Consider the following 23,219-nt stretch of genomic DNA (forward strand, 5'->3'; position numbering starts at 1 on the left):
ATATATATATATAAGTATAAATTATATCTTTTTAAATACACAGAGCAGTTTCCTAAATTGGTATAGATCGCGATCCACTTCTTAAAATATCCATCTAATTAATAAATATGAGAAAGAGTAGAAGGGAGAGTAAATTATTTATTTATATTTATGTATATCATATTATATTTACATTAATTATTTTTTCTATTTTTTTTAAATTTTAAATTTATTTTGAACATAATTTTATATAAATCTAGTTCCTAAATATATAATAAAATATGTGTAAAGAACACTCTTGTTTACTATTTCTTGATTATAGTTTTGATATCAACATTGATGCGAATTACTAGGCGCTAAGAGTTTGATAACCGTAATCTATTTCGATATTTGATTTTGATTCCTTATACCATTGTTGAAAATCCAATTTCACATATGTACAAAATAATGACGCGCGTGCATAAGTTTGAACAGTTATATGAAATAACGAAGTGTAATTTAACATTCTAAAATTTTTCGATGTAAAAACCGATTTGTAACACATTTGGGAATTACTGATATAGGGGGTGCCCTGAATTTGAATGGCCAAACTTCGGAAGCGTGTAGAGGATCGATAAACTAAGAAAAGAAAGTCCTTTAGAGATATGCTCATTTTTGTTTCGTTTTGGAGAAAATTGCAAAAAAATACAACGTAGTTATCATTTTTGTATTTATTACTTATTCATTCACATTTATTTGTTCACATTGTCACTTGCTTAATGCAGATATTGTTCAAAATATTGGCCTCTAGCAGCAATGCACACATTGCATCTTGTCGAACAGCTCATGTTGCAGCTAAAAACTGATCTGGTCAACGTAATAACTGGCCGATCCGGTACTTTTCTGTCTGGAAATCGGTGAGCATACTCTCGCACTGTCTCTGAAGCATTATTGTTGAAGTCATACACGAAAACAATAATATTCCACTTTGAAAACAATAATATTTCGAAAATTATGTTTTGTCTTTTTTTTGCGTTGTTCTTTAAAACGAAGTAAAAACGAGCATATATCTCTATAGAACTTTTTTTTCTTAGTGTATTGATTCCCTACAGAAGTTTGGCCATTTAAATTCGGAACACCCCATAGAATATTTAAAAAATTTAATTAAAATTGTCCGATAAAATAGATATATTAATAAATGAGATTATTATATTATATTATGATTTATTTAAATATACTCACAATTATTTATTATAGTTAAGAGAAATTATACTACTCATACTTAACAATTTTTTAAACTAAAATGCTTATGTATAAAATGTTCATACATGAATATATGATCAGTTTTTTTCGATGTTAGATAGCTTATGCAGATAACCCTAAAGAATTACAAATTCTATACAAAAACTTAAACGAGCATGCAAAGGAATTGCTAAAATAGGAAGCGAGTAAGTGTGAAATGTTAAGATTGAACATTAAATATTGAATATTAAGTTACTATAGAAAATTAGTTGCACTTTTTTTTGCATTTGACATAAAATTAAAAAAAAATTAACTTTTAAAAACATACTTCTAATTCAAATTATATTAATCAAAATTTTGTTGTTAGCTAATATAGGGGAAATTTAGGAAATACACAAAAATGATAACATATTTTAACTTACGTATCCAATAAAATAAAGAATTCGTAGAATGAAATACTTAATTCCAACAATAAAAATGACATAAACAGACATAGCGTTTTCTACATTTCAATCATGGCTGCCAAATTAAAATGGAATAGCAGAATGTCACAAGGATTATATACATTGCTTATAAAAATGCTGCTCTGACAACTAAAAGAACAATTACATAATAATTGTAACAACTAATTCTGGTTTTCCCTATTTTAAAAGAAAATCCTCACTATTGTTAAAAGTCTATTTTATTCAATTTTATTAAAATAAAGTTAAATAAATATACTGAGTAATAAAATTTAAAATAAAGAGTAGAGGAGAGCGGGGCTAGCAGACTCATTTTTCAGTTTTGAATTTTTACAGATGAAATTAAGAGACTTACAAAAAAAAATGAATTCTACACCAATTACTACATACATTTGGGGAGGATCCAGTTTGTCTACAAAACAATTGCCTACAGTTTCGTTTGCACACAGCAATATTGCATACAACTTGTTGCACACACGACATTATTGCACATAGCACATTGCATACACTACAATATTGCACACAGCGTATTGCACACATAACAATATTGCACACAGCACATTACACGCATGACGCTATTGGCCTAGTTTACATTATGCACTTGGTACAATTGCAACTGGCCAATATCGTGTGTGCAATGTGCTGTGTACAACATTGTCGTGTGTGCAATATTGCTGTGTGCAAACGAAGCTGTAGGCAATCTTTTTGTAGGCAAACGAAGCCCTCCCTTATATTTGTAGGTTAATGAACAAGATGAGGTAATAGAGAAAAATGCTGTTTCATATTGTGAAAATGTCATAGTTAAAGAGCATCTGGATTATTGCGAGGAAATCGTTACTGTCTGAGGGTAATCAATATATACATATTTTAAATGAAGTTTATTTTTAATAAAATGTAAAGATTATATGAAATTTTAAATTAAATCTTATAATTTTGTTTTTTTTTTAATTATAGGACATTAAAAACTAGGCTCCAACATGGAGAAAACTTTAGCTGAAAACGATACGATGTACTCGACTTCATGGGTATGATTGCTAAATCGTATTAGGAGAAGAAAGATAATTTGTCGAAAGTATTAATATCACTAATTTGATAATTTTTATTTTGTGCCAATTTTGAATATGAAATAATTATCCGTTTCCTTACGACTCTTTATTATTTTGGTAATTATTTAGTTATTAAATCAGGACCAAATTATATTATACTAACAATAAAATATCATGTGTAATGGTATTTACTTTTTTCAATGCATTTTCATTAAACTTAACTTTAATTAATGCCGATAACACATTATTTTAATTTGTTATTAGTAATGAATACAATATTTTTTCGAGTAAAATTTTATACGAGTAATAAGTAATAGTTTTTTAAGTATCCAATCTAAGTATATATGTATTAAATATAAACAAAAAAGGAACTATAATTTATATCATATTTAACTTTATGTATTTTACATGTTTTTTAATTTCTGTAGAAGAAAAATTAGAAAAGTTATAAAGTTATGAATTTCGCGATTAATACAATTGCATTTTAGCTGATATTTAACATAATATTAATAGCTTTTATTGAAATTAATAAATATACAATTAAATTTTCAATTTTTGCAATTGTAAATATAATATAAAAATCAAATTTCTAGAATAGTATTTTTTTTTAAATAAATGTATACAACAACAAAACAATGAATTTTAATAATCATTGAAGAATATTTGTCGCTCGAATCAACGAAAAGAGCATTAAATATCGTTCCAATATGTGGAATACTCGAGTTTTGATTTTTTGTTTGACAATGTCGGCTAAATAGAATCCAGGAAATCGTCTAAGCAATCGCTTATTGTGATCAGTTAGATCTTGTTTGATTAATTCGCTGATGTAATTACACATCAATGCTAATAATATTGAATTATGAAGAGTCATATTAATGATCGTTTGTCGTCAATTTCGTGAGATTATTAATTAAAGGTTGCCCTCAGGTAAGCTCATCCACATTTTTGAACTATATTTCCTTGAAAGCAGATCTTATCAATACAATATAATCCATACCATTCTATTTTCTTTCAATGTAATGTACTAAATGTAAGAAATGGTAATTGTTCACTATAGGGAACCCAATTAAATATTCAAATATTCACTACCTACAAGATGAATGAAAAATAAAAAAACAATATTACTTCAACACACAGCTATAGGTAAGGTTTACCCCATCACCTTTTCTGCCTAGAAGCGTACGAGTTTCCACGCGAAACGAGTTCCACTCCATCTGCCCCCCTATCTAGAGGTGCACGACTTTCCACGTGAAGCGAGTTTCACCCCACCTCCTCTTTGCCTAGGGGCGTGTGATTTTTCATGCGGGTTGATCTTACGTTGAAAGTCGAACGCCTATTGGCAGGGGAAAAGGTAAGATGGATCATTCTTCGCGTGAAAAGTCGGACGTTTCGAAGCAGGGAAAGTGTAGTACTTTTTAATATTGCATATAGTAAAAATGAAATGTTATTTAAAACTTTTTGTTAATAACTTTTTAAAGAATAACGAGCGCTGGCTAAATATTATTGGAGCTTATTCAGGGTCATGACCTTGACAACTATGTAAAGGTCAAGGTCATCGGAGCTGAGTCCCCTATAGTGCATAATTACCGAAGATTAAGACATATTGTCTTATTTTTAATATATACAATTAGCCTAAGAAAAATAGATTTTTGGAGGCAAAACTGTCAAAAGATTTGTTTGTTCAAAATGATTATACAACATGCTAAAAGTCCTGACCGCCAGCAGATAATTTCAGCAGATAATTTCCTATCATAAAATGATTTATTTTCTCATTCTGTAACGTAGTTCTCCTTACATTTAAAGGGGTGGTTTCCCTGCTAAGGGGTTGCAGCTTAAAAATTATATATTTTGTATCAGATTTATACCATATACATTAATGATATTTTAGATGTGGTGCTATTTTCAATGACAACCTTCTTAAGTATAGACTAGTTTTGGAGTTGTTTTGGGGATAAGGGATGGAGCTAAAAAATGAACACTAATTTAGGAGCTCCTAATTCTGAACGTATGAGCGATTTCCTATTGTTAATTTTAAGGGATGGAGGAGCTAAGCGGATGTCCACACACTTATCCCACTTTTAAATTAAGATTTCTGCTAACCAGGAAAACCCTTTTCATGCAAGAGAGAACTACGTTACACAGAATGGAAAAATAGTAAGCTTTAAAATTTTTTTTGCTGGGTTTGAAAGCTTATAAATAGCTCCTAATCCTGACTATGCGTTTTTTTATTCCGGCGTGATGGGAGGACCAGCTGGACAAGAGTAAATCATCCCCTCTGGCTAGGAGGCATTCGACTTTTCATATGGGTAAATTTTGTTTTGCGTGAAAAGTCGGACGCCCCTAGGCAGGGAATGGTGGGGGCATTTCGCTTTGCGTGAAAAGTCATTGTCCCGATAGTATAATATTTAATATTTAGCCCAGGAAAATTAAATTTTTTTTTGCGTTTTGGAGGCAAAATTGTTATAAAAGATTTGTTTGCAGAAAGATGTTCGAACTGACGTATTATATAACATAAAAGTCCTGATCACCAACGGATTTGGAAAACTTTCCAGCTTTAAAAAACTGATCAAAAATGCGGTTTTTCAAAAATATTTCAGTAAGTATTCACTTTATCGAAATAAAGGTCATTATCAAAAAGAAAGCTTATATATTATATAAAATTACGAACAATTTCGTTTTTTTTTTAAAGCCGTACGATCATACTTTCTCTGTAATAGAATTTTTTTAAGAGGATGTTATATTTTTTTAAGAATGTTTTATTTTTGTCATTTCGAGAATGAAACGATTTTTCACATTTTTTTCGTAAATATCTCGGATTTGGCTACTTTTATGTACAAAATACACATCTTATGAAAATTGAACGTTACTGAATTCCTTACAAAATAATTTTTTTATTCATCCTTGTACGACTAATAGTTTCTGAGATACGATTTTAAGAATGTTTCCTTTTACTTTTGAACAAAATTTATTTTTTAACGTTTTATGTAAATACCTCGAATTCGACTATCCCTATATAAAAAGTACTTATTATCAAATCAGAAGGTTTTTAAATTCTTTACAAAATCGTTTTTTATTGAACTTCGTATACAATGAATAGTTGTCGAGATATATAGTAGACTAATCGTAATACAATATGTATATTGTATGACGATTCTTCTGAATTACTTTGTTTTTTAATAAGAAAAACTTTTTTACAATTTCCCGTCATAATATTTTATTTTCTGATTTTGTAACAGTCCTTTCTAGCGTGAAAAGGACAAAAGGTGCTTTTCCTGCTAGAAAGTTGCAGCTCAAAAATCAGTTTATCCGTGTTTCGCGAGCTCCTGAATCAGCAGATATATGGTATGCTCAACATAAAATGATTTATTTTCCCATTCCGTAATATCAGCGAGAAACCTGAAAGAGGACATGAGGGCCTCTTTCTTGTAACCGCAAAATGCCACCGCACATTACTGCTCTCTGAAAAAGTGGATGTAAATTACACCATTTTTTTTGCGGTGCTCCTGATAAAAATAAATCGCTGAAATCGTTGGAACCTCTATTAATTTGATAGATTTTTTTGATTTTTTGCTAAGGGGCTGCAGCTAAAAAATTGATTTATGCATATTTCGCGAGCTTCTAATTCAGCAGATAATTTCCCATCATAAAATTATTTAATTTCACATTCATAACATAGTTCTCTCTTGCGTGAAAAGGGTAGGGATGGTTTTTCTGCTAAGGGGATAAGTTGTGGATAAACTTCCGAAAACCGAACCCTTCTGATTTCAATAAAACTTTACAAAAAGCTCATTTTAGATCAAAATGGAAACTCTTAAAGGGATTTTTGGCGACTCCCAAAAAAAAGTTATTTTTTAACATAAAATAGTAAAATGAATAAATATTGATAATTATTTACTACAGAGAAACAAGGGATGAACTTCGTGGTGAAAGTCATGCGCCCCTTGGAGATGGGGTGGGTGTCGCTTGGGATGCGCCCATGGTGGAAGGGATAACATGGTGTGTGCACAGTTGAACAGTGTTTCTGTCTAAATCTCTGTCCTCTCCGTCTATGGACTGTTCATAGTAGGAAGGGATATCTTTCTTTGTTTGACATACTTTATAATGCATCTTAGATTCTCTTTCTAAACTTTCTATAGAAAGAGAAACAAAGTGTGTTAAACAAAGAAAGATTTAGTACCAAGTTCACGACATGCATTTTATTTTTATTTAAAAAAATAGCTTTTTCGTATCAGTCGCCAAAAATCCCTTTAAGGACTTCCATTTTAAAATGAAGCTTTCTACAAAGTTTCATCAAAATCGGAGGGTTTCGGTTTTCGGAAGTACCTACACCCGGTGTTGCAACTCAAAAATTAAAGATTATATATTTTTATATCAGATTTATACCATATACATTAATGAAATTTTAGATGTAGAGTGCTATTTTCAATGATTTATCTCTTGAGTGTATACCAGTTTTGGGGTTGTTTTAGGGGCAAGGAATAGAGTTCAAAAATCGAAAGAACACTGATTTAAGAGCTCCTAATTCTGAGTCCACGCGAGCGATTTTCTAATTTGTTAATTTTAAATTAAGATTCCTGCTAACCGGGACGAGTTTAAAAATTTTTTTTCGGGGTTAGGTTTTAAAGCTCATAAATAGCTCCTAATTCAGAGCAATACATTTCAAAAAATTTTTTTTATTTTTATACGGTGGGGAGGCCAACTGGACAAAGTTGTAGACCTTGTTTCGCGTGGAGTCATTACGCAATGTGGGAAGGATGTGGGATAGTCCTTAACATTATAGTGCTCAATGTTAAATCAGAAATAAACTGTTATTTAAAAAATTTTTTTGTTAATAACTTTTTAACGAATACTGACCACCAACTAAAACTTGTTGAAGATCATTAAGGATGGTGACCTTGATAATATGTGTTAAGGTTAAGATCATTAGAGGCTCCCCTTTTCTTAATATTTATCAAAATTTTGTAGATCTTGGTATAAATAGAAAAAAAACTTTAAAAGATAAGGAGCTTATGTGTATAAAAGTTACAATTTTTTAAAGAAAATTCCATAAGATTTTGTAATAAGTCGACATGTCAAATACGAGAAAAATCTATAATTTTAACTCACGAATAAAATTAAAATTCATTAATAAAAATAATATGCTTATTCACTAATTTCTTAACATTGGCTCTAAACAGATAGTAACTAGAAGTTTATAAATCCCTATAATTAAATTTAACATATGACATAAAAAAATTTAAAGAGTAGGAGAGGACGAATTTCTTCTTATAATTTAATGATGTTGTCGAGCCTAATTTGCTGTTAGCTGAGAGCTAAAATTTAGGATCATACAGTAATTGACGAGATCGTACGATTTTGAAAATAATCAGATATTGCAATGTACTACACGGAAAGGACGGTCGAACAAAATTATTTTTAAATTTATATGTAGCTAAATTTTTAGATTCTTTAGCAAAATCGTTCTTTTGGTGTAAATTTTTTGCTCCTCTCTCAAGCCGGGAAAGACTCCTTTGTTTATATTGTTTATAATATGTGTTGTAAGAATTATTTCCAAGAAACAATTATCCAGAATGAGAGAGTCAATTTTTTGTCGTTTCAAAAAATGACATCTTTGAATAATGGCTTCGACTCCACTAAACGCTTATTGTTTTCTCTCAAGCCTTCTCCTTTTGAGTCCTTCTCTAACTCTCCCTTTTTTACATACTTTCTGTCTCCTACTACCTATCCTTTTACACTTCTGGAATGAGATTCACTCCGAAGGAGTAAACTCTCAATCCCTTTTTTGGAGTGAGATTCTATTCCTACCCTAGAATTACAATCCAAAAAAGGGATTGAGATTTCACTCTTTTGGAGTGAATCTCGTTTCAAAAAAGTAAATCTCCCTCTAAAAAGAGTGTATAGATTTACTATAAGCCAAGCACAAACGTGATCTATCAATAGGATCGATATGATTTAGGACTTATTTGCGCATGCATGTATTGCTTAATTTTCAAATCCTCTTCAAGTACTTGCTTAATTTTCAAATCGTTGTCGTTACCGAGCCGAACAGACAAGTAAATCGATATTCGAAATCGAAAGCTCTAAAATTCAAGGAAAGTTAGACAATGTATAAGCCGTGAAATTAACAATTGTAATTATTCTGAATAAACAAAATTCGAACAATAATTCTACAAGTGACATAGTTGCATTAATTCAACATAAATATGGTCCTTCGAGCCGAACGAAGTGTGTGTGTGTCCGGATCGGTAAATGCATCAGGTGCAATATAGGTGCAAGTGACTATTAATTAATTATAAATAACTAAATTAATTCTTTATTAACGCATGCACGTTCAAATTTTTCAAGTGAGCGTGACCGTTCCGGAGTATTCTAGTTACAAACAGTGGCTACGGTATTGTGCTGAACGACTTTCGCTGATTTTTGTGCCAGTTGTTGTGCTCTCGAAAATCCGTGTGTCGTGTTGTCGTTTTCTCTCAACACATCGTGAAAATAAAATTCAAATTCGAATTAATCGTGAATTCATCAATAATTAAAGATGAGCGTCGAACAATTGCGGAAGCAACGAGGATACCTTAAAGCGAAATTAACAATCACTACGAATTTTATAAATCGTATTGCCAACAATTTGGAGGACACTTCACAAGAGGAGATTGAAGCGCGTCTTGATAATCTAAAAGCAGCATACGGAAGATTTCAAGCGATTTCACAGCAATTAGTAGTACTGGTCTCTGAGGAAGAACATGAGGAGAGGGATGCTACGGAAATAGCGGAGTTTGACGAACGACACTTTGTTCTAAGAGCATCGCTGACACAATCTGTTAACAGATTGCGGCTAGTGTCTTGCACATCCCCAGCGAGCAGTGGCGGTCAACTCAGTGACGGTTCATTGGCGCGAATATTGGAGCAGCAAGCGAAGTTAATTCAACATTTATCAGAGCGATCGAACGAATCCAATGAGAATACCGCCTTATCACTAATACTTGAGCAGTAGTGTCGATTGCTGGAGAGCGTAGGCGCTCGATCGGGCGCACCGCGAGAGCCGCAAGTAAAATTATCAATTATAAAATTGCTAATATTTTGCGAAAATATTGAAGACTGGAAGAGATACGCTGATACTTTTAAAACGCTAATACACGATAGTGATCTATCGTGTATTAGCGTCTTGAAAGTATAGAAGCATCAATATCTGATCGGATCATTGACCGGTCCAGCGGTTAAAATAATTGAATCAATTGAGACTTCAGATCAAAATTATGCAATCGCATGGGAACTTTTGAAGAAACGATATGAGGATGAACGAGCTATTCGCAAACGACACATTCAATGCTTATTTGAGATGCCACAGGTGCAGAGAGAATCCGCTGTCGCCATTCAGAATTTGGTGGACCATGTCCAGAAACATCTAAGGATCCTGCACTCTATGAATTTACCCACTGAATCGTGGGGGGAATTGATTGTCTATCTTATTGAGAAGCACTTAGACAAGGCCACGAGAGGACGATGGGAAGAGCACGTTGTGGACAAGGAAGTCACCACGACAAATGTCATGATCGATTTTTTGCAACGTCGATGCCAGGTATTGGAGCGAGCATCGTTGAGCGGAAACAAAGACAACGCCAAGAGGTCAGGGTGCAAAAATCATATTGATGGAAACAAGCAACGACAAGCGGTCATTTCAAATTCAAACAGTAAAACAACCTTGTCGACAACCGTTCAATCAGGGCGATGTTACCTGTGTCAAGGGCAGCATCTTATTTATTCATGTAAACAATTCTTGTCAGCCGGAGAGAGAATGCGAGAAGCCAAGAGATTACGGCTACATATTAATTGTCTTCGGAGTGATCATTTTGTGAAGGACTGCAGATCAAGTTCGAGAATGTGGAGACAGACACAATACGTTGTCACTTCGCAAGCGGTTTAATAAAGAAGTCGAGAAAGAGGCTTGCATCTGTACTGATAGGAGGATCATCAAGGAAGGCGTCAATTCCCGCGACGGACGCATCCCAAGAAACTAACCGTGGTGCGGAGTCAATAAGCAGGCCATCCATGCATCATATAGCGGGTCAGATCGAACATAAGCGAGTTCTAATGTCGACGGCTGTCGTATACGTGAAAACAGATAATGGTTACGATTATCAATTACGGGTTTTACTGGATAGCGCGAGCGAAACTAATTTTGTAACAACAGTGGCATGTAAAAAACTAGGTTTAAAATTAAGCGATGTTCATGAATCAATTAACGGGTTAAACAATATGAATTGTTTAATAAAACACGCTTATTGATTGCAAGTAAAATCACGTGTATCGAACTTTGAGTTGGATTTGCAATGTCTAGTCGTTCTAAAGATAACAAAAGAATTGCCATCGTTTTCCATTCGGGCCTCGCAATTATTGATTCCAGAAAATTTGAAATTAACGAATCCTTTTTTTTAATCCTATAGTATAATAATATTGACGCGCTCGTGGACGGAGAATTTTGCCTTCAGTTATTGTAGAATGGAAGAATTGAGCTTGGCGAAAATCTACCGACATTGCAAAACAGTAAGTTTGGCTGGATAGCGGGTTCGATTCCCGAGCATTTTGTGACAAACCAGGCGACCATTCGTCAATCTCTGAGTATACATACATGTTTATTCACCGAACGAGAATCGGTCAATGATACACTGTTGAAATTTTGGAGTTTAGAGGAATGTCAAACACATAAAAATATGATGAATGTCAGCAGAAGAGCGAGACTGTGAAAATACACTTTGTAAATATGATGACTCGAAATATAAGGGTGATTTGTCGTTAGACTGTCCTTTCGAGAAAATAAAGATCAGCTAGATTAATCGAGAGACATCGCGATGCAGCGATTGAGGTATCTGGAATGCAAATTTCAATTAAATTCAAATTTCCATGCGCAATATTCAGATTTCATGCGAGAATATATAGAACTGAACCATATGTCTGAAGTTACCAAAGATACTAGTACAACGTCTCCAATGTATTTGCCGCATCACGGTATGATTCGCGAATCGAGCATTACCATAAGGTTACGCGTAGTGTTCGATAGTTCTGCAAAAACTACAACCGGGTTCTCATTGAATGTATTAATAGTAGGAGCGAATATGCAAGACACTATAACCGATGTAATTTTGCGATTTCGAATGCATGCCATCGCGATCACAGCCGACCCGCGGAAAATATACCGGTAAATTTTATTGCATGAACAAGATCAGGATTATCAACGAATTCTGTGGCGATTTTCTTCGAACGACCCTGTATGGGAATTTAGATTGAATACGGTAACATATGGATTAGCAAGTGCTCTGTTTTTAGCTATTCGTTGTGTCAGGCATTTAGCCAGCAACGCAAGCAACAATTTTCAGCAGGCATCAAATGCGTTGTTGAATGATTCATATGTGGACGATATTTTAATAGGAGTCGATAGTAAGACTAAAGCAATTAATTTAATATCTCAATTAAAGAAATTATTAAATAGCAGCGGATTCGAGCCACATAAGTGGCATTCAAATTGTAAAGAAGTTTTAACTGAGGCTAACGATCGAGTCAATTCTGCGGCGGTCGCGATCAACGTAAACACTGTAAAAGCATTAAGCTTGAATTGGTATCCAGAGCAAGATACATTTCAATTTTCAGTTCAATCGGTAACAAGTTCCATCAAAATAAAGCGCGAAGAGTTATCGGAAATTTCGAGATTATTTGACCCTTTGGGTTTAATCAGCCTCATTTTGATTCGTGCCAAACTGATTATGCAAGGAACATGAGCATCGAGTTAGAATGGGACGATATATTGACGTACGATCTCCAACGGGCACAGAGTGCGTACGCGGAGGATCTGAAGGAAATACATGCGATTCAAATTCCGCGCAGAGTTATTTCGAGCTCTAACACAGCTCAAATGTATTTACATGCATTCTGTGATGCTTCACTGCGGGCATACGGAACATGCATTTATTTGCAGATTGTCGATAAAGAAAATAACTGTCATTCCAATTTACTTTGCTCAAAGTTACGAGTTGCTCCGATCAAAAACAAGACAATCACATTGCCAAAATTTGAGCTCTGTAGAGCTATAGTTTTGGTTAGATTGCTTCAAAATGTGAGAGAGGCTCTTAAAATTAATTTCGATGGAGTTTATGCATGGAGCGACTCTACGATAGCATTAGCATGGATTTCTGACGATCCATTCTGCCAAAAAATGTTCGTATCAAATAAAACAGCTGAAATTCAATCCATTCTCCCTTCTAAGTATTGGCATCACGTAAAAGTGAAGATAATCCAATTGATTTAATCTCGAGAGGTGTTAGTTTAAAGGATTTAAAAAATTACAGGTTTTGGTGGAGGGAGGGTCCCGTTTGGTTATGAAGATACAATGAATGTCCGTTAGGTGGGGCGCAATTGGTAGATCCTTCGCCGTCGGACATGAAATTGATTAAAGCCGAGCAAGTCTCAGGTTCGAAAGTATTTTTGAGCACCAATGATTCCAATTATACTGTTCAAAGGTTGTTGGATGTGCAATCGTCACTTTCAAAAATTGAGCGCATAGTACAATAGCTTGGAAATTTCGATTTATTTTTAACGCAAGATCGAATTAATCAGAACGCAATTTCGGCCACTTATCAACGGGTGAGATTTGCAGGGCTCATGGCAATAGAAAAAATTCATTTCTCGATAGAATTGTGAAATATCATTGACGAAAGGGCAAATTAACTCAAACAATAAACTGCTGCCACTCAGTCCTTTCTTAGACGGAGAGGGTATTCTCAGGGTGGTCGGCAGAATACAAAACGCATCTATTGCATATAATAAAAAACATCTTATTTTGCTACCTTCAAATAGTAAGTTTAAACGACTATTGTTTGAACGAGAACATATCAGACTATTACATGCGGATCCTCAAGTGCTATTGTACTCAATTCGCGAAAGATATTGGAGGAAAAAACATTGCAAAAAAGATCGTATACAATTGTAAAGCTTGTTTTCGAGATAAAGGGGTTGTCGCAGTTAATGGGACAATTACCGCGGATCGCATTGTTCCAAAACGCGCTTTTTTTACAACTGGAGTAGATTTTGCGGAACCGATTACAATGTTAGTTAATCGAGGTCGCGGTAGAAAAACTAACAAATCATATATCATGTTATTTATCTGTTTTACAACTAACGCGATACATTTAGAGGCTGTTAGCAATCTTGATGTAGCATCATTCATAGACGCTTAGACGTTTTATTGGACGTCGCGATTGTTCGCAGTGTATTTTTTGCGACAATGCGACTAATTTTATTGGTGCGAGAAACGAATTATTGGAAATGCAAGCGTTTGATTAAAGAGGAAATTCAAGAAATAAACGATGGGATTTGTGTTCCTAATAACATTGAGTGGAGATTTATTCCACCTTCATGGGAGGTCTTTGGGAAACAGGTGTTAAATCTTGTTTCACTTAAAGCGCATCATTGGTGAAGGGCTTCTGACGTTTGAAGAATTAGCTACGGTATTAATTCAGATCGAGGTATGTCTAAATTCGTGTCCGATCTGTCAATTACCTTTCTCACCTGCGGACATACAACCACTCACACTGGGACACTTCCTTATCGGAGAGCCATTGACGAGTCTTGTGGATAATGATTTGTCTGACGTTCCTATTAATCGACTCGACCGTTGGTAACTAGTTCAGAAAATTGCGCAGGATTTTTGGAAACGATGGAATAGAGATCGAGTATTTAACTTCATTGCAGAGAAAATTAAAATGGAAAGTCGACAAACCCCTAATTTAGCGATCGATGATGTTGTAATTATACAGGACAATAATATGCCGCCTCTGAAGTGGAAATTGAGCAGAGTCGTCGATGTTCATAAGGGTGCCGACGACAAAATACGCGTTGTTACACTAAAAACAGCGAATAGAATTTGCAAACGGACAATCACCAAATTGTGTAATCTCTCGATTTCTGACACCGACGATTCAGCAATATAAGATTAATTATCATTAATCGGTGGGCGGGATATATAGATTTATTGTAAACCCGACCCAGTGAGAAATGACAATGGAATCGACGTCGAATCGACATCGATTCGACATCGATTCCATTGTCATTTCTCACTGGGGAACACAGACGCGATCTATCGATAGGATCGATATGATTTAGGACTTATTTGTGCATGCTTGTAGAGGGGTAGGGAGATATCGACCAGATACACGCGCTTCTTAATTTTCAAGTCATTGTCGTTACCGAGCCGATAAATAAATCGATATTCGAACGCTCTAAAATTCAAATAAAATTAGACAATGTATAAGCCTTGAAATTAACAATTGTAATTATTCTGAATAAACAAGATTCGAACAATAATTCTACGAGTGACATAGTTGCATTAAGGGAATCCTAAAGCCGTCTGTATTACCAACTAAATCATATAATTTTTGTATAACAAATACTTTTCTTCTCTTTCACAGATTCGAAAATCCTTTTCCAGGATTAAAGCATTACGCATTGATACATGTTTGTGAAGTGGAGTTTATATCGAGAGAACGACCAAAAATTTCGAAATTGATATGTTTTTTTATCATTTCTTAGTGTAACATCCCAGCAAACGAGAAATTATTGAAAAATGTTAAAAATTATTCATTGAAGTGATGTCGAATCAAGTTTTTAAATTTTTTAAATCCGTTTTCTATCCGTAATCCGCTTGAATCAGTAATTATGGATTAGTTATTTACTTTCTGTATCTCACCCAATATGCATAGAAATGAAACGTGCGATTAATCCGGTTGAATCCATAATTACGTATTGGTACACCAATTCTTCAATATCGCACGTTAAATTCAACGCAATGAACGTGCAACTAATTCGTTTGAATTTAACGTGCGATATTGAAAAATTTGTCTAATATGGGAGATCCATCAACTGCTAGTCACTGATCTCGGCAAGTAAAGTATCATCGAAAAGCACGCACTGAGGTGATATAAATAAGTCATTGCCTCCCAAATAAAAACCCCGATGTGATATACAGAGAAAAAATACAAAATGTGTAACATTGCGGATCCACAGCGACAAGGTAATTTCTAGACATAACCCTGGCCACGACAGTGCAGGTTATATCCGGGAGTCACCCTGTTACCGTGAATCTGTAATGTATATTCTGTGTATAGTACTAGGGTTCATTCTGGAAGAAACGATTCATATATTTGTGATCATCTTAGTGCATGCTTCCCAACGATAAATCACTTTTTGGGATCGCAGACTAGCATTTCATTTCTGAATCTATATAAATCCACTAGAGTTCACATTATTATATTTATCTAGACGTATAGAAACGGATTCAGTGTATTCAGTCTCTACAAAATTCAATACCTTTTTCGCGGATAACGCGGATTCGAAAACTTGATTCATACGGATTTATCCAATCCAATCCGTTCTCGTTTGCTGGGCATCTCAAGCTGTCAAATCGTGACAACATTTGCTTGATATGAAAGTTTTGCAACCTATACTTACGAAATAGTGATTCACAAAGTTTGCACGAAAGTGATTCACTAAATAGTGATTTAAATAGTGATTTTAGTTTACGAAATAATGATTCACACGTAGTTTGCACGAACAAATAACGTCAAGTTCTTAGAATCATGATGTAATAAGACAGGTGAACCAAGTAGAAGAATGCGCAGTAACCAATTTTGTCAGCCAATCAGAAATCTGTCCAAAGTGCAAAAAGCAATATGGCTGCCTCTATGATACGGGACGTGGGCCTGATTAGGTTAGCTCTTACGCCGTAGTCGACGTCGTGAATTAGTAAGTGGCTAAGAAATTAATTATTATTAATTAATAATAATATTCCTAAAGAAGTAATTTCTTGCCTTGTTCGCACAAGAACATATATACGACTAAGGAAACTAAATAAAGAAATTGTACAGAACAATATTGCTAAAAAAGGGAGAAAAAAACTATATCGTTTATGTAATAAAGAAAATATAGGTTGAAAAAATATTCTAAATAAAGAGATCTTTTGTTAAATCATGCAATTACATTTATGGTATTATAAATCCTGATACATAAAATGACGTTGACAACACTTAAAACTGCTGCAAGTTTTCATTAAATTTTACTAAATATTTACTAAACTTTATTAAATATAGATAAAACTCACTAATGCCTGCAACAATTCCGCGAAAACCTTTGTTGTAAAAGAGATTGGAGTAAATTTGAATCAGAAACGCGCGCATTAGTAAGATAATGTTTAATAATTTCTTATGAATAATGTTTTTCCATTTCTTATTCGTAATCATTTAATCTTCTATATTACTATTTTACTTATTAATTTATTGATCAATGTATCTATTTATAATTATTTTACTTTTATTATGTATTTTTATTATTTTACGAGGCTTTTATAACAGTATTTTCATATTATATATTTACAAACGTTTTTATTTACATTTTTATCATACACATTTATCAATGTTGTCTTTGAAAACTTTGTTGCCTTTGAAAATCGCGCTGCATTTTGGACAGATTCCTGATTGGCTGGCTTATTGCTTGGCCGCCATGATGCGCGTTGGTTCACCTGTCTTATTATATCATGCTTAGAATTAGACTTAGACATTTTATCGAGACGAATTTGTTATACGAAAATTGACACGAACGTGCGACTGAGTGTATCATAAATTGCGTGAGATATTGGTGTGATAGTATATAAAGACATGTGATGCACTAGAAAAACAGCGACATCTAGTGACTTTGTCGGAGTTCGAGCTTCGCTTTAGGATCCTAATTCAACAATAAAGAGTGAAAATCTCTCACTCTTGAACAAGAGTGATAGTATTTTCACTCTTTTTTCAAGATTGGCTTAATTTTCAGTCTCTTCGAGTGAAATTTTACTCCACGATTTAGGCTGCGTTCGGAAACATTACCTGAGTGCCCTCATGTATTATCTTATCTTTATTTAACATTGGGTGAAAAACAAGGATAAAACAATACACGGCGACACTAAGGTGATGTTTCCGAACGCTGCCTTAGAAAGTGTATAGGATGAATCAGAGTCGTTGAACCAGCTTTTTACCCTATGAGGAAATTATCGACTGCACATCTAATTATCGACTTAGTGATATACTATAGATCGGATGCGTGGATATATGCATCGTACGAATTGCTGATCCGAGCGCGAAAAAGTATTTAATGCAAATCGATGGAAAGAAGAAAATAAAGAATAGAATATTATAATATATTTAATATTCGCGGGATCGTTTTGTCAATATGGGACAATTTGGGATATCCTCAGGATAAAGTGTGCTGTGTGGGATCTTTATAGCGATTTCGGCTGGTAACACTGGTGTGCACTTGTGCATATTAAAACCGTTTTACACTGTAAAATGTTGACCTTTCGAATTTCTCTATTATTTCGTAGTACGTCTCTCGCGACATTCGGAAATGATTTCGAAACTCTAAATAAACATTTTCTGTGCAATAAATCACATTATTATAGTTGATCTGACCTGCAAAACTGAACTGTTTTATTGAACGTACGTTTTTCGCACAACCTCTTGTGCGATAATTTTAATTTTTAACATTTGTTCTTCTTTTTACGTTCTATCAGGTATATTAATTCATCATCGCACTTGATGATGATGTTAACAATTTCATAAGCGCATATAAATCATTCATCATAACGTGAATAAGATGCTTTTCATGTTGACGCTCGACGCTCATTTTCAGCGTCAAAATAGAATATATGATCAAAATTGACACTAGACAATGAAAATGCATGAAAAGTATGTAGTGCTATATACATGTGTAGAGACGCTAGTGCCAAAATTAATATCACGTGATCACATTCATGCTGTTTTTCAGCATCTCATGAAATGGCACCTGTACCAACAACTACACCAACTGGCCCCAACAAATTTGTTGGGGCCACTTTGTGTACACTTGTGCGGTGTACTGAGCTCAGATGAACATGCGACACTGACGAAAGATTGCATCATTCGACCAGCCGAACACACCAGTTGCACCAATATCCGAAATATGTAGGCGGTGCGTCCCAGCCGAAATCACTATGAGTACAAAAACAAATTGCAAATTATGAAATACATGTTTTATTAACAGTACAATAAAATGTATTGGAGATTGTACGATTTAACCTTTTTAATATATTTTTACGGCAATTGCGTATGACAGCTATATGTGCATTAGTGCATACCAGCCAAAATCGCTATAAAATTATAAAATTATAACTACTTAATAAAAATTTCATGCGTCAAAAGGATTTATGTCTTTTGAATACTTTCCAATCATGTATTGAAAAAAACAACTTATTAAAGCTATATTATTATCATTTCTTTATTTGATAATCCACACAAACTTTGATAAAAAATAAATATTTAGATATATGTATAAGTATATATGAGTATACATTTTCACACACATTCGTTAGAATATGTATTTAATATAAAAAACCATATTTTATGTTCTTTTCTGGATGGAATGATGTATTTAATGTACTTAAGTAATGATAAACTCGAATAATAATAAAAATTTATTTTAGCGCTTAAGTGATTTACCATCTAATATACACTACGCAAAAAAATTAAAGGATCACCTAATCCTCAAAAATAGGTAAAAATTCAGAAGAGTGTAACTTCGTAAAAAATGATCATAACGTGATTTTTAAAAAAGCATTTTAAAGCTTGAAATCTCTACTTTCGAAATCGGTAATGATATTTCGATCTGATTGATTTTTAACATAGCTATACGAACAGAAATGGGTATCCGTCAAATCTGAAAATTTTGTACAAATTTTACAAATTATGGCGTGAACTAAAAATCGCACACAAATGCGGTTTTCAGCAGTCGAAAGAATGAATTTTTTTACCTTCAATTTGCTTTTTTTATTGAACGTTGTACGATTTTTTTTTCACTGAGTTATTCAACATTCAAATAAAAGGAGTCATTTTTGCTTCAATGAAATCTCTTAAAGAAATTGTGTTAGTTGAACAAATGAAAAGAAAGTTCTACAAATAATAACAAATAGGAATCTTTGTGTTCCCACCAGTCAAAATTGAGGGTCTATATATAACTGATCATCTGTAGGAATTGTCAGACGAACGTTTATAAGAACATTATTATGGAAAATTGTTCGGTGTACCATTATGTGAGTATTGATTGTACAGTTTTATACTAGTAGTTATTCTATAAATTGATTTATATCTTTAGAAAAAACAATTTCATACGTGATGGGACTAAGCATAATTCTCGTCGGTAAACGAGGAATTTAGTTTTGCATGTAAAATTTGGACATCCTTTGAAGATTGGACTTGGTTCACCAACAATAATGTCTTTAATTTTTCTTTAACTTGTAGGATTTATATTAATAGTTATACTGAAGAAGGCTCTGTGTAGCCGAAACGTTTATATTTGATAATCATACCGATATGTAAAATTATATTAAATACAGTTACTTAACACCTTACATTGTTCGTTATTTGGTCGTTTAAATTGAAAGATTCAACTTATTCATTACCTCTTTCCAATTCTAGAATTGGAAAAAGATGAGAAACAAGGAACTGGGCCTGAGTTGTTGTTGTCCGTTTAGACTACTCAGAATCGATCAACTTCTGAATATTTTGAATGATCCGATAATCTCTGGTGCTCGCAACTCGCTGACTCGCGTAAAGACACGGGGCAGTCTCGCGCTCGCTTCACTTGGCGCGAGACACTATCATGTCTCTTGATAACTTATCCAGAAACCGTCACCAAATTTTTATATTATTTTTGAATGTGATTTAGAATAATCTGTAACTTTTTCATAATTTTATTATTATGTTAAAATATCACTCATACATCCTTAATAAATGTTTTGAGCTGTATCTCAGTAACAGTAAGTTACTTGCGGACGTATGTTTATCTGCTATATGTTCACTTTCTTGGTGTGGGGAGCTCGGCACCGAAGTTTATTACTTTATTTTAGTTATACCCTGTATATATAAAGTATCATATTAACATGTACCATATTAGCATGTATCCGTACTGTAATTTAATCTAAAATCACGTTTCTGAATGAATAGAAAGTATCGCCTGAAAGCAATATGCAACAGCTCATTAAATTTAAACCACAAAGTAGTATGAAGACTTTAAAGTCAATAACCATCATTGCGGTGATTGCAACGTTGATGGCAACCATAATTATAGCAAAATCTAAACGCGTAAGTGACTGATAGTCACTTAGGTTTATTTCTAATTGTAAGTTTTATTATATTAATATATCAGTTTATAGTAATATTTCAATTTCCTTAAAAAATTTATAATATTGCATTTTTGTATAGATATTTGTAATTTTTGATACATGATCAAATTATATTTCTCACGGATCTTTTTCCTTTCTTTTTTATATTTATACTATGAAAATTACTATATGAAAATTATTTTTAAAATTTTGAAGATACATAAGTATTCTGTATTAAATTTAAATTGCGTGAATTTATATACATTACTGAAAAAGATAACAACGGTATGTGGTTATGAAATATCGTGCAACTATTTTAAAATTAATATTTATTTAATAATATTTTAATTAAATATATTATAATTTTTTATTATCTGGAGTTACTTATATTTTTTTCAATATGAGATATTAGCAGAATTGGAAACAAAATGGCACTTATAAGAAAGTAAAATATAAAGTAAAGTTCGACATGTGGAATGTGATCGATTGTGAAATTGTAAAATTGTGATAATGAAAGAAGATGTATCATTAAAATAATGTTAAAATTAATGATATAATAAATTTCAATTGCATTGTGTATGTAATGATATAATAAATTTCAATTGCATTGTGTATGTAATGCTTTTTTTAATTTCGTATCTTATCTATATTATCTAATTTCTTTTCTGTCGTAATGAGATTACAAACCCTAAAATTGGTATAATTGTGTTTTAATTGATTCGTTTAGTAATATATTTATTATGTAACATGATTTAATAGGTATTTTAAAATATCGTAAGTTACTTTTTCCACTTTATTGTAAGATTCTGAATACGTTCTAAATAAGTTAATATAATAAAATTAATTTTAAAAAGGATCCTACATAAATCTTATGAAAATTGAATTTTGGTCAAATTGGCTGGAAATTTGATATGTAGATCGTTGTCTTGATAAAAATCTCACAGGCACGACCTAATGAACCGTTTCACCTCTACGAGACGTCATTTTTCAAAACGGGCTAATATTATAACATCTTATTTTCAACGAGTACGATGCATTCCTACGTCATTATTTGCATTTTCTTAATATATTTTTAAGTAAAAAGTTATAAGGATAATATTGACTTGATTGCTTCTCACAAATCAGAGCTTGATTATTGTGAGTCCTTTCCCCTCTCACAAATCAGGATGCTTAAATTTCTAAAATCAAATTATCGACCTCGATATCTTTATAGCTTTTTTGTAAGAAGCAATCAAGTCAATATTATCTGTATACCCTTTTTTTACTTAAATATATATGCAGAAATTGCAAATAACGACGTAAGAACCGTACTTGTTGAAAATACCGTTTTCGTTGAAAATAAGATATTGTAGTAGGATAAAGTCGCTCATTATAATAAAAATAAGGTACCTTTTTTTAAAGGCTTGTAATTTATTTAATTTGTAACCTTAATCTTCTACCTTCATGTCAAGTTTGTGGGAAATATAGGTATTTAAGTTTTAGCACCAAAAGTTAGCAATCGATAATAGCTATACTTTGTTGTATATGAAATTTTTTATCAAAAGTGCCAATTTTGCTCATTGAAAAAAAGAGTTCCTAATATGAATCACAAGGGTTTCCTTATATGAGATGGTATCTAACAGGAAACTAAGGAAAAAATAAAAATAAACTTTTTATACACGCTTTTATTAAATTACAATGTTATATACAAGTAAGAACAAAAAAATTTTAATGTTATACGTAATAATTGTGTGTGTGTGTGCGTGTGTGCGTGCGTGCGTGCGTGCGTGCGTGCGTGCGCGCCTATGTGAAATCTTGACAATAGAATCGTCATTTTTAACATATCGTTCGATAATACACTTTGGAATATTGAATTATTTAAATGCTCTCATATTAGCTAGAAATATCCTATCTCATGTTACGACTTAATCATATACCTTACTGTTTCACGATTACTAAATCTAATATATATATCTTTACAATTAAACAAATCATATATCACATGTTTTCCTATCAATTTTATTATATCACTGCATGTAGACTTTATTACAAAATATTTATTTATATATAATAAAACAAGATTTAAAGACTAATGTCAATAAAATTTGACAACATCCAATTTCACAAATCTTTTTTTGCAATAACTATACGCATGATTTAATAATGAATTTTCTACTAAACAGGTTTCACTCTAATTGTAAGAGTAAAAAGTTCAGAGAACCAACCACATGCACTTATTAGTTTAGTAGAAACCCCGCTGTCTTATATTAGGAGTCTATCCTATAATAGGCGACTTATTATTCTATTAGACTGTTTTGA

At 32.8% G+C, this 23,219-nt stretch overlaps 1 protein-coding gene across 1 annotated transcript in view; it reads right to left on the bottom strand.

Annotated features, from left to right (window-relative positions):
* The window catches only part of LOC108722207 (octopamine receptor beta-3R), a 139,346-nt gene that overhangs the window by 59,453 nt on the left and 56,674 nt on the right, over positions 1-23,219 (bottom strand). The window lies entirely within an intron of this gene.

This window comes from Mycetomoellerius zeteki, unplaced genomic scaffold (genome assembly GCF_001594055.1).
Source record: "Mycetomoellerius zeteki isolate Tzet28-1 unplaced genomic scaffold, Tzet1.0 scaffold199, whole genome shotgun sequence".
Classification (NCBI taxonomy): domain Eukaryota; kingdom Metazoa; phylum Arthropoda; class Insecta; order Hymenoptera; family Formicidae; genus Mycetomoellerius; species Mycetomoellerius zeteki.